The sequence below is a fragment of the Alosa sapidissima genome, chromosome 7, assembly GCF_018492685.1.
Source record: "Alosa sapidissima isolate fAloSap1 chromosome 7, fAloSap1.pri, whole genome shotgun sequence".
In the NCBI taxonomy this organism is placed as follows: domain Eukaryota; kingdom Metazoa; phylum Chordata; class Actinopteri; order Clupeiformes; family Clupeidae; genus Alosa; species Alosa sapidissima.
In genome coordinates this window covers 13,647,031-13,659,089 of record NC_055963.1, presented here as the reverse complement: position 1 = coordinate 13,659,089, position 12,059 = coordinate 13,647,031, and the positions used below count along the sequence as shown (strand labels likewise).

The 12,059-nt window shown below is 42.1% G+C and overlaps 1 protein-coding gene across 1 annotated transcript in view; it reads left to right on the top strand.

Moving 5' to 3' along the window:
• The first annotated feature begins 1,245 nt into the window (after nucleotides 1-1,245).
• Nucleotides 1,246-12,059, top strand: part of prickle2a (prickle homolog 2a) — a 103,440-nt gene continuing 92,626 nt past the window's right edge. Inside the window, exons 1-2 of the mRNA XM_042099375.1 lie at nucleotides 1,246-1,330; nucleotides 8,242-8,310. The gene's annotated coding sequence lies outside the window, so the exon portion shown is untranslated. The remainder of the gene's footprint in view (nucleotides 1,331-8,241; nucleotides 8,311-12,059) is intronic.

The window sequence follows — 12,059 nt, the reverse complement described above, 5'->3', positions numbered from 1 at the left end:
TTAAAGACCCCAATCTTTCAATAATCTTTCAATAATCTTTTTAAAGTCATCTGATGTATGTGTAGCATTAGTCTGTTCAACACCCATATAGAATATTCCTGCTAAGACCAGCAAAGGGGTTAGTGAATTAGCACTTGAGATCAGGATGTCACATTCCCTCTGATTGAGGCCAAAGGCATAACTTTATACAAACAAATAAATGCACAGAAGTTCTGGAATTATTTCTCTGATGGTCAATGTGATATGTTTACTGTATATTTTTCTGTATTCCCTTACAAACATTTTATGTTTTATCTTTACATTTTGCCTACCAGCAACACTTTTGTGTTATCGAGGGTGGAAGTATTGCACGGTAAAGCTGTAAAATGTACTGTATTGTGTGGGAACCAAAACATATTGCAAGGAACTGCAAGAATAGTGTGAAGTGCAAATAGATAGACAGATAGATAGACAGGTAGACAGATAGATAGATAGATAGATAGACTCCACTGCTCTTCTACCATGCACCTGTCATCTGCACATGAAAGAGACAGGAGTTTCAAAGCAGTCACCACTGTAACCATCTCTCCACACAACTAAAAGACCATCAGGTGGGTTGAGAACTGAAGGCTTCAAAGCACCTGACGTATCCCCATCATGTGGTGGTGGTAGTGGTTGTGTGTGTGTGTGTGTGTGTGTGTGTGTGTGTGTGCAGGATGGAGGTAAAGACTTCATCGTGGGAGAATCATGTGTTTGTGTGTGTGTGCGCGTTCATAGTCTCTTATTGAATTACTATTTCTACCCCTTTGTAAATTCACAGCTGGAACTGCAATTGTCAAGTTTCTTTCCAGCAACTTTAGAGGCAGACAAAAAAAAGGGAGACAAAGGGGCTTCATATTCCTCTCAACTACTGTATGTAGGAATATTTCCTCAGAAACATTTTGATTGGTTAATATTATGAATTTATGTAGGCTATTAGAATGGTCCTCGCTAGGCATTGAATTGCTTACTAAAAAGGCTATTGTGCTTATTAGCCTATACAACCCCACTGTAAATTAGAACAAGTGGTTTACTGGAATAGGATTAGGACATGCCTACCAAATGCTCGTTTTGGTTGCCCAGTTCTCCTATCGACGTTAAGACTTTCTACAAATGATGACAAGTAGGCCATAACGGTTTTGGATGAGGGGATGGGTCTATGCTTCTGAGGTGAGCAGAGTGGTCAAAAGATAGCCTACATGCTCATCCTCACCCATCACATAGTAGCGTGAAGTTGATGATACAAAAAATATGGGTCGGTGATAGACAAACATGGCAGACTTGCAATTTAAGGACAATCGGAACGATGCGGGTAAGTAATCGGTGTTTTTGTGAGTTATGTTGCGTATTTGTTTGATATTGCCGCATCGATAGGCTATAGCCTACTTGTGTCGTAAAATTGAATATGCTAATAAAAACAAAAAAGTTCCAAGTAGAAGTGTTATTCTCATAGGGTGACTGACTGAGAGAAGACAACTTGATGTTAATATGGTTGTGTGAGGGTGCTGGATTGAACACGTTTGTGTGATGGAACTGTTATGAACATCGTCTCTCTGTTTCTCTCTCTCCGTCTTACTTTATTTTTAGTTAATCTACCCGTTCACATTACCTTGGGTAGAAAGAAATGGAATGATGTTGCTGATGTTTATGTTGTAATCCCATGTTAGCCATGTTGGAGCCAGCCAAAGTTTACAAGTTTTCTGTATTTAGGTACAGTAACTGTGTGCTTGGGTTTATTGGAGGAACTCTCTAAGCTGATCTTTCACGGCTTTTTTTAGAGCAAGTGTGGGCTAGTATGTCCACATGAATGACCCCTCATACTGTGCAGTCTATTGGGAAGTGCAGTGCAGTTCTCCGACTGAACAAGGTCCTTCAGGAAATAAATAAATACAGAAGACCATGCATGAGAAGCACTCAGTGACACTGTATCACACACACACACACACACACACACACACACACACACACACAGCATAGCCTACAATCAGAAAATATACTGGATAGTGGGGTTTGTCACAGAGCTCTCAAAAGCCTCCTCTCTCAACATTACTCATGTTAGAATGCTGCGGTGGACTTTGGTAGGGATGGAGGTTGCTCTCTGCCCTTCCTTGCCCTGGGCGCTTGGGGCTGGAGGAGAGGCGGCAGGAATCAGGCATCATTGAGCTGATCGGAGGTGGAGATCGAGCAGAAGCAGGAACAGGCAGTGAATTATTTAGTGATGCCAAAGGCCTTGCTGATCGCACAGGTGCTAATGAGTCTTCATTACAAAGCATCAGTAATATGAGATTACTCTATGACCTTCTAATCCAGAGTGGGCGGGATGTGTAAGATACTCTCTCTCTCTCTCTCTCTATCTCTCTCTCTCTCTCTCTCTTTCACACACACACACACACACACACACACACACACACACACACACACACACACACACACCACACGAATATGCATGAACAGGAAGAGCCTTGAAAGAGTGAAAGAAACATAGAGTCGAACACAGGATAGGACTTGAGACAAAAAGGAGAGAAAAAGCATGGAACAAAAGCACACGCCAAGGACACACTGCAGATGGAATGTGACTTGCCATTCTCTCCAGCCCACGATGCCGTGCGAGAGCCGTGCTGAGGGAGGAAGTCATTCTTACTCTTGCATGGAGAGCTGGACCCGCTCTGGTGGCTCGGGAACCCCCCCCCCCTCTGTGGCACACTTCCCTACACCACAGCCAGAGACTCCAGGTCACTCTGACCCTTGAGGCAACCTTTAACCGTCTGCTACATAATAGGACCGCGGGGAGGCAGCTGATGATGCTCTTGTGAAACATTAGGAGACGGCAGGTAAGCCCAAAGTGGCTTCAGGTTGAGTTTTTAGGACAAAAAAAAACTGGAGAGGAAGAGAGTAGAGAAGGGAAGGAAGTGAGAGAGGAAAGGAAATGAGAGAGGAGACGTGGAGAGGAGAGCCTTGGTCATCCATTAACCCTAATGAAACCATCTCTCCCATCTGCCTTAATGGCGTAACTGCTGCCATCATGTCCCTCGTGACGTTCCATATTTCACTCAATGTAGTGCTGAGTGGGTCAAAATGGCTCTTCTCTTTTCATATGAGCTGATATGCCCTCATAATTTGTATGCTGCCGGCGAGTGTTGTTGTTGAAGTTTGCCCCAGATCCGCCTAGAGGGGGGTTGGAGATGCGAGCGAAGTGTGCCCTTAGCCCAGATTTACCTCAGTTGTCAGACACATTTTACAGACCCGCAGCAAAGATCTCAGTTTGAAGCCAAGTTTGCCATCAGAACACTCTTTACACTCTCTGTGAACGAGGCAAAACGTTATTCTGACCAGGTCTGTGATGCTTAACCTCGCACAAAAGTATACACCCATAGACGTGTAAATAAAAGCAGGAAACTAGTGGGTTAGTTGTCCCCACCACTGGGACGAGATATTAAAATTAAGAAATTAATTTGCAGTCTGCAATTGTAGCTAATACACAAATTTAGCAAATGGCATGGTCTTAATTGTCTATTTTCTTTTTTTTAAAAAGACAAAGTGTCTGAAGGAGTGATATAATACATAATCTAGCTAATCAACGAGTTCCTTATAGTGCTTTGGCTGTTGAATTCAAATATAACGGACAACAAAGCCTTGTGAAATAACCGCATATGACACATGCACATAACAGCACATACAGTACAGGTTTGACACAATTTTATTTTGTCCTCTGCCTTGGACAACCCTTACTCCTGTTACTAGACAGGACAATTTGGTCAACTGGTCAACATCACTTTGAGTGCAATGATTAACAACGACAGTGTAGCATTTCTAGTTTTAAGCACACACCTTTCTTATGGATTATCTCAGGAAGTGTAAGCCTAAAACAGAAGTCAGTTCTCAAATCATACTAGGAGGCATTTAAAGAAGTCAATAACCCTCTCTCCATTCCTCAGACCGTATCCTATGTAGTAACGTCAATATAGCACAACTTTTAAGCTTAGGAGGATGAATGATTTTTTAAGCTTGTGAGAGAGGATGAATAATTGAACTGGTGTAATCACAGAAGGGAGATGCATGTGAATTAAGCACCTTTGTCTAAAGTTCTATCTATAATTGATCATCCCTGCTTTATCGCACAATGGGTTTCAATAGTACTGTTTTCTCTTTTCTTTTTATCCTGTTCAAATGAACAAATAAATGAGTTCTTGTGATCAGTGTGGATCTGTCACACCACAGAAGAAGTGATCTGAGGGCCTTTCTGGAGCTGATGAAGTGGAAGGCCTAATTTGAAGAGATGACAGAAAGAGCAGGAGAGAGGATTGACGTCCTGAGTGGGTTTTTATTGGCGCGATCTGATCAGTCACCAACTCTGGATAGCAGTTGTGGCAGAGTGAAGACTAGAGAGAGAGAAGGAGAGAAATGTAATTTGTTTGTCACTTTGCAGGATGTCATTGTCGTTTAGCCTCAGGGCTGGAACAAAAGCCTGCAAGAGCGTATTGGTTGTCTAATGAGGCTAGAAGACTGGGAGGTGTTCAGTGTCACAACCACAGCAACTCACTATTTTGACAACTCCAACTCAACACCTACCTCTGAACACACTGAGGTAATAGCCATTATTGTCATTTAATTTTAAGTTATGTTGGGCAAAACTCTCGATCCATTCACAGTCCTTCATAATGAGAACATTAATAATAAATGGCCTTTTATAAGCAAAGAATACAAGTAAAATAATTTTCGTCTTATAACTCTTAATATTTCCTCCGAGAGATAAATCACATATATATTGTAATGGCATTGCATAATAATCTAATGTTTTATGCATACTCTCATGATGCATTATGGATATGCACTTTATAGCGCATTGCACTGAAATATTCTCAAAGAGCTTTCTGCTTCCAGCTGAAAGGTTATTAGCTGTGATATCAGAACCAAAGCCAAGGGCCTCCTGCCGTGTGTGGCTTCAGCCAGATACTCCTTCACCTCGGATAAACACTTTTTCCCTTTGAACATCTGATCCATGACTCCCTTGCCAAAAAATATTGGCGGGGGGGGGGGGGGGGTCTCCGGAGCTTGTTTTGACACCCGTTTTCAGGAAAGTTTTTCCTCATGGGGTGAGAGATGTTTTTGGAGTCTGGATGTCACATAAGGAGTTTGTCATCGCTTCTGCGGCACAGGTGTGTAAGAGAGCTTGTGGTGGAGAGAGAGAACTCTAACAAGGGAGGTGGCCATTTAACCACAGCCATAATTAATAAGCTGGCTGCTTTTTTGAATTGCTGAATATCTCCTCTTTTGTAGTTTCACTCATAGAAATGACAACAAGCACTAATCAATGATCAAGCACGGCAAATCCTCACCCCTCCACTCCCTATCTGAAGGCCAAGTCATTAGAATCATGTGAACAGTGAACCTGACAGCAACGCTGTGTAAATAAAACATCATGGGCCCAAACTTGAACTCTTAAGATGACAGAGAATGTAAAACTGTTAGACAGTGTAAGACAAGTTCAGTGGACGGCCGCAAAGCTACCATGAATGGGAAACACAGTTGTATCCTCTTTCATATGCAATTCTTAGACTTCAAAATTACCACTAGACAGACTGTGGCGCAAACCATCCCTCTGATCAACACATTATGTTGTCACTTGGAGTTGGAGATTCAGGAAGAGGTTGCTGGAGCCTATTGTGTGCGGTCTAATCAGCATTATGCTCACTTAATTATTAATATTCATCCAAACCTTTACAAGGTTCATCAGACTGGCAGCCTTAACCCTTTACCCCCCACAAGCACGCCGTATGGCAACTGTGGCAAGGAAAAACTCCCATATTCCAGGAAGAAACCTTGAGTAGAACCTGACTTACTGTAATAGGGGGAGCCCATCTGCTTCTGGCTGGCTGCGTCCTCCAATGGCAGCAGATTGACAGATTGACGTTGCCTAGACGTTTGATGATGTATGTAGTGGTTCCCATTCTATGTTATCTTTAACTCAGTGTCAAAACCATGGACTAAACATGTGCAGATATATATGAACAAGTGTGTGACACATTAGACTTCTAGAGGTCTAAACACAACCAAGGCTCTCTTTTAAAAATTTGTATTTGTTATAAGATTTTATGAATGAATACAATTATTATGTATGATTGCATTGCACTGTCTACAGTATTGGGGCATAGTTAGGTCATGCCCCTTCCGTGCCCTTCCTTGGCTTTTATCAACTTTAGTGTTATATTCTCTCCCATTACGAATTTATAATGCAAAGTGATCCCAGGAGACAGTACTTCGCTGTGAGCACAGGGCTCTGTGCATGCCAGCCTACTAATGTCTGACTTTCACAAGGCTGCTAAAGTGAGGTGGATATCCCCTGCGGTAACGGAACATGCCTTGTTTGAAATGGGCAGCTGAATGGATTGTTGCCTTTGTGGCGGAGCAGAGGTTTTGGGGTTTTGCTGACGTTAATAATAATAATAAAAATAATAATAATAATAAGCTTTATTTGTATAGCACCTTTTTATACACAGAATGCAGCTCAAAGTGCTTTACATTTAGAGCATGTAAGAGTCATTATCAATCACTTTCACTTTTCTTCATTGCTGTGGCCGTTTATGATCCAATCAGCAACATATCAGAAATATAGAAAATAACATCTATCATATTAGAAATACTATTGTACTACAATAGATATATAAAGGCTTTGCTAACAAATGCCTAGGCTAACAAATGCTTAGGCCCCGTTGATGCGGACTCCAAGCAGCCAGCCTTAGCTTGTTCTTAGCATATGTCACAAAACTCCCATATTCCAGGAAGAAACCTTGAGCAGAACCTGACTTACTGTAATAGGGGGAGCCCATCTGCTTCTGGCTGGCTGCGTCCTCCAATGGCAGCAGATTGACAGATTGACGTTGCCTAGACGTTTGATGATGTATGTAGTGGTTATCCTCAGAGCATATAGGGTGTGGATGTGTGTGTGTGTGTGTGTGTGTGTGTGTGTGTGTGTTTGTGTGTGTTGTGAATGTGTTCCTGTCAGAACAAGCATGGCAACCTATGGCACAGTATTAGTAAAGACAGACAGTGGTCAATTAGAGCTCAGTGTGAACACTAACACCTCTCTCTCTCTCTCTCTCACACACACTCACGTATACACTCAGAAAAAGAGAGACAGATCTTATGATGTAAGGTAACTGAGGCATTGAGTGACTGACTGATTGATTGGCTCACAATGACAGGAACACAAAGATGGAGTGACAGAGAGAATAAAAGATAGCATGTCTGACCATGGAGAAAGAGAGAAGGAGAATGTGAATCGGTCAGGAGTCATTGCTGTGTCCCCCGTCAACCCCACCGCCACTCCGTCCGCGTTACCAAGGACAGTTTCTCAGCCTCGTCTCACCATTGGGAACAGGTTATGTGATGCTTGGGACCGGATGTGAGTCACTTGTGAAAGCAACACTGTCATTTGGCCATTTGGCCTGTTAGGACTTGTTAGGTGTGTGTGTGTGTGTGTGTGTGTGTGTGTGTGTGTGTGTGTGTGTGTGTGTGTGTGTGTGTGTGAAAAGGCGTGTAAATCTGCTGTACTGAAGGTTATGGTTTGGTATGAGAGAGCTAGTGAGATGAAGAGAGAGGGAGGGAGAGATTGTGTGCTGAATTTTTGAGTGTGTGCGTGTGTGTTTGTGTGCATGTGCACATGCATGTCTGTGTGTATGTGTGTGTGCATGCGTGTGTATACATGTGAGTGTGGAAATTGTGTGTTAGTCAAGGGTTACTTTAGTTAGGAGCCTACCTGTAATGACACATACTGTAACCCAGGAAAGCGTCTCTATTGGACAGGGCTGGACAGGGCCAATTTCCTCTCATCAGCGGGAGGCTGGGTCCTGTAATCTCCACCTCTGCTTGCTCTACACCCTGTCATCTCCGCGGCAACCATAACTGCATTCTCCCCTTTCCCTTCTCTCACTCCAGCTACACCTCACATTTCGATTCCTCTTTTTTAGTACAAGTGCTCAATTTGCTGTTAAAGTTGTATGTTTTATAAACAAAAGACAAATGTAGCTCTGTGGTATGTTTGTGTATGCTGTGTCTCATTACAATCACCAAGTGTATAAATTACACAATGGCGTCATTGCTTTTTGAGCTTTAGATAGCAGTCACCTACACATAACGAGGGACTAGGACCCATGACATGCATTCTGTGGAGGAGTGTTAGTCATGAAGGAAGTGTGATGACATTTTTTTTCTATTCTCCACTAGGGGTCGCCAGAAGCATCGGAGAGCACAGATTACTGTTTCTACTGTGAAATCAGGAGCTGGCTGCTGTGGGTAAGCTGTATCTGAGTACCCATGAAGTCTCTCTTCCATGTCTCTCTCTTTCTTTCTCTCTCTTTCTCTCTCTCTCTCTTTCGCTCTAAATAAACACACACTCAATGCCAGCCATGCTCTCAGGATCGGAGCTGATTGGTTTCCACGGCAACAGAGGTTTGTGTCCTGTTCTGAGTTTTAGCGATTAGCGTTGGCTGCTATGGGCCAAGGTCCATCATACAAAGGCACACAAACACACACACACACACATAAACACATACATAGATGCACATATGTATGCACAGATTATGCACAAGGAATTAGGTAATTCCTGAATCAGGGATAAAGTCATTGAAGGACATGGACAGAGGGGGAATTCATCTTTTTTCACATCACTAAGATGTGGAGATATCCAGAGAGAGCGAAAGAATGAGAGAGGGAGAGGACAACTAGCATGAGGAAATAAAAATAACTTGAATGGTTGATCAGCGGCTAATCCCCCTCTTGTGTCCTGGGGCCATGTTTGTCTTCCTGTCTCCGCTTTCATGCTATAATTTGTTCTTATTATGTTGGTGCACGTGTGATTGTGTGTGTGTGTGTGTGTGTGTGTGTGTGTGTGTGCTCATGTGTGCATCACCAGAGTGTGCGTATGTGGGTGCTTGCTGGGTGGGTGGTCATCCTTTTTTGGATAGTGGGTTGCTTTGGACCTGGCTCTCTTGTTTGTGTATGTGTGTGGTTCCAGGCATGGTGATATGTGGGTGTCTTTTTCACTAGTCTCTGATCATTTATGCATGTCATTAGAGTTACGTATGATTGTGTTTGAACACAAGATGTAATGGATCTCCGATGCCTTACCTACCTTGTCCGTCGGTCTGTCTGTCTGTCTGTCACAGCGCAGCCTACACCGTGCTTGCATATCAGTACATTGCTCTACTGATTTCCTCTTAGTGTAAAACATGATTTTGTCCTAAAACATGGCGTGAGTCATCTTTGATTGCTTGTGTTGTCAAAAAATAGCTACAACAAATGATTCTTCATGCTGATTCATAGATTCTACCTCACAAAGCGTAGTCCGCCTGGAACATTGTTATGGGTTGGCGTCAGCCGTCATCCACCATTTTGATTTGTAATAACATGAAACATAATGAATTCAGAGCCCCTCCACAACCCATGTACGCACAAACATACCCAAAGCAGCCTAGTGTGGTAGACACTCATGAGCTGTTCGTCTTTTCGAATCCAAAGGTCATCCTAAAGTAAGCAGTAATTGTGAAGAAGTGCTTTCATCAATAATGCAACGTCTGCTGTTTGGGGTGATTCATGTGCCTGCTCTAGCGCAGGAGTTTGTGTCAGCTGGTGTGAGGAGCAGTCCCATCTCAAGGCTCAAAGGGCGTGTGCTCAGTGTTGGGGTGAGGGGTGGGGGGATATTTAATCCAAGGTTTTAATCATTTTGAACAAATCCACTGTCTTCTTAATAACTTTTAGTGCAAAAACATGTTATTACCACATTACTCCAATTCTTAAGTCCCTGCATTGGATTCCAGTAAGTCACAGAATTGACTTTAAAGCACTACTGCTTGTTTATAAATCAGTAAATAGAGAAGGACATGAATACCTATCAGACATGCTTCAGCAGTACACACCTTCTCAACCTCTCAGGTCTCAGGAGAAAAACTAAAGCTTTTAGCTGAAGCAGCTTTTAGCTGCTATGCAGTTCAGGGGCCGTATTCACAAAGCCTTTTATCTTACCACTAGGAGTACTCCTAAATCGCACTAAAAGATTTTAGCTAGGAGTTTTCTCTTAAAAGTTATTCACAAAGCCTTTCAGACCTACTCTTAGTAAGGAAAAATGACAACTCCTAAACTAAGAGTGAGTCTTCGTTGCTATGGATGACGTCATTACTCATGTACGAGCTTGACTGAAGTGACCACCTCGATTGGCTGATGATTGTAACGCGGGAATGATTCCAAACACCTCCCTTACGATGATGAGTGACAGGTGACAGGTCTGAGAATGCGTGTGCTACACAAGTAGTGCAAAGGACGGAAGATGATGAATAACTGAATAAAAAGGCCTAGCCTAAATGAATAAAGAGTAAGGCAAAACAAATAGCCTAGTAGCCTAATAAAACATAGGCCTACGGATTGATGCAGTAGGCTAGGCTATCTTTGCAACATTATTAAATTAATCTGTCACCATATGCCTACGTTTGCAAAGAGGAGAACATTTTAATTTGATTCACAATGAAACGTTACATTTAATTTACATGTTGACAATGAGTACTTTTGGTTGTTGTTGGTGGCGTTATATCATCCCTTTTATGCCTACAATGCAAAATTGTTCCCTCACGATTGGAAGCTCCTGTTGCGCATACCCATTTCAAAACATCGCAACGTGAAATGCCACAAAAAGCTGTTTGTGAATAGGTCTTAGTGAGTTAGGAGTCCTCTCGACTTCTTTTAGGCTGTCCCAGACTTAGGTGCTACTTTTAGGTCTAAAATGCTTTGTGAATTACTTTTAGTGAAAAAAATTAGGAGTCCTAAAGTTAGGAGTGACACACCCATTATTTTTAGGAGTTGCTCCTAAATTCGCCACTTAGGACCTACTTTTAGCCTTAAAATTCTTTGTGAATACGGGCCCAGCTCTGGAACCAACTTTCGGATGACATCAAAAAGGCCAAAGTTAAGACCAAACTGTTCTCAGATGTCTTCTGCTAACTGCACTGACTTACAAATTCTTATTACCTTGTGTCTACTATCTTTTTAATTATTCTTTATTTTTAAATTATTTTACCTTGTGTGTTTTATAATTTCTTTTTTATTATGATCTTTATTTTTTAAACTATTCTTTGACTATTGCCCTTATATGCTTTTATTTGCTATTCCTGTTTGCTTGTGTTTATGTAAAGCACATTGAATGACCTCTGTGTATGAAATGCGCTAAATAAACTTGACTTGACTTGTCTTTTCTATAGTCATATGGAAGTCATTCATTGCATGTTGTTTTAGGTTAACTTGTTGTATATCAAAGTTTTGTTTAAGTAATGTAAGTATTTAAGTCATGTAAGTGAATTATGCAACAGCTATATTGATCTATCAAATATAAACATTATTACTAGTTGCTCTGAGTGATGGTGGGGGTTTGATAGACCTGATAAGATGTGTAGGTGGAAGTGATAGACTCACAGTGATACAGTATGGTGTTGGGGATGAACGTGAGACAGGAGAGGATGTGAGGCGCAGAGCTCTGACCGCTGGAGTGCAGGACAGGGGATTTGGCTGCCTGCTCCTGGCTGTCCAGCAGGGCTGCTTTTGTCTGATGCTTTATTTCCTTCGACCTCCATTCCCTCGCCTGGCTGCAGCGCTAGATTGGTTAAATGCAGTCGCTCTAGGGAATGCTTTATGGCGTGTGTGTGTGTGTGTGTGTGTGTGTGTTTGTTTTGTTCTGTTCCAGGAGGTGTCAGTAAAACTGGAGATACAGTATTTCACTCAATCCAAAGACATTTTTGAAAAAAGAAAAAAAAACTGTGACTGTGACCATGGTATTAAATCTGTCCTCGATTGTACTGAACACTTCAAAAGAATGTCAATGAGAGCATTAGATATTGTGTATGATGCACTGTTTTGATTTTAAATCCAGACCTGTTTTAGCGCACCCCACATGAAAGAGTGAACAGCCCGTCCTTAATTGTACATGGTACGATGGGTGTCTGCTCATTTATTCCTACAAAGCTAGCTGCCCACTCCGCGCTTGCATCTAACCTTTGATC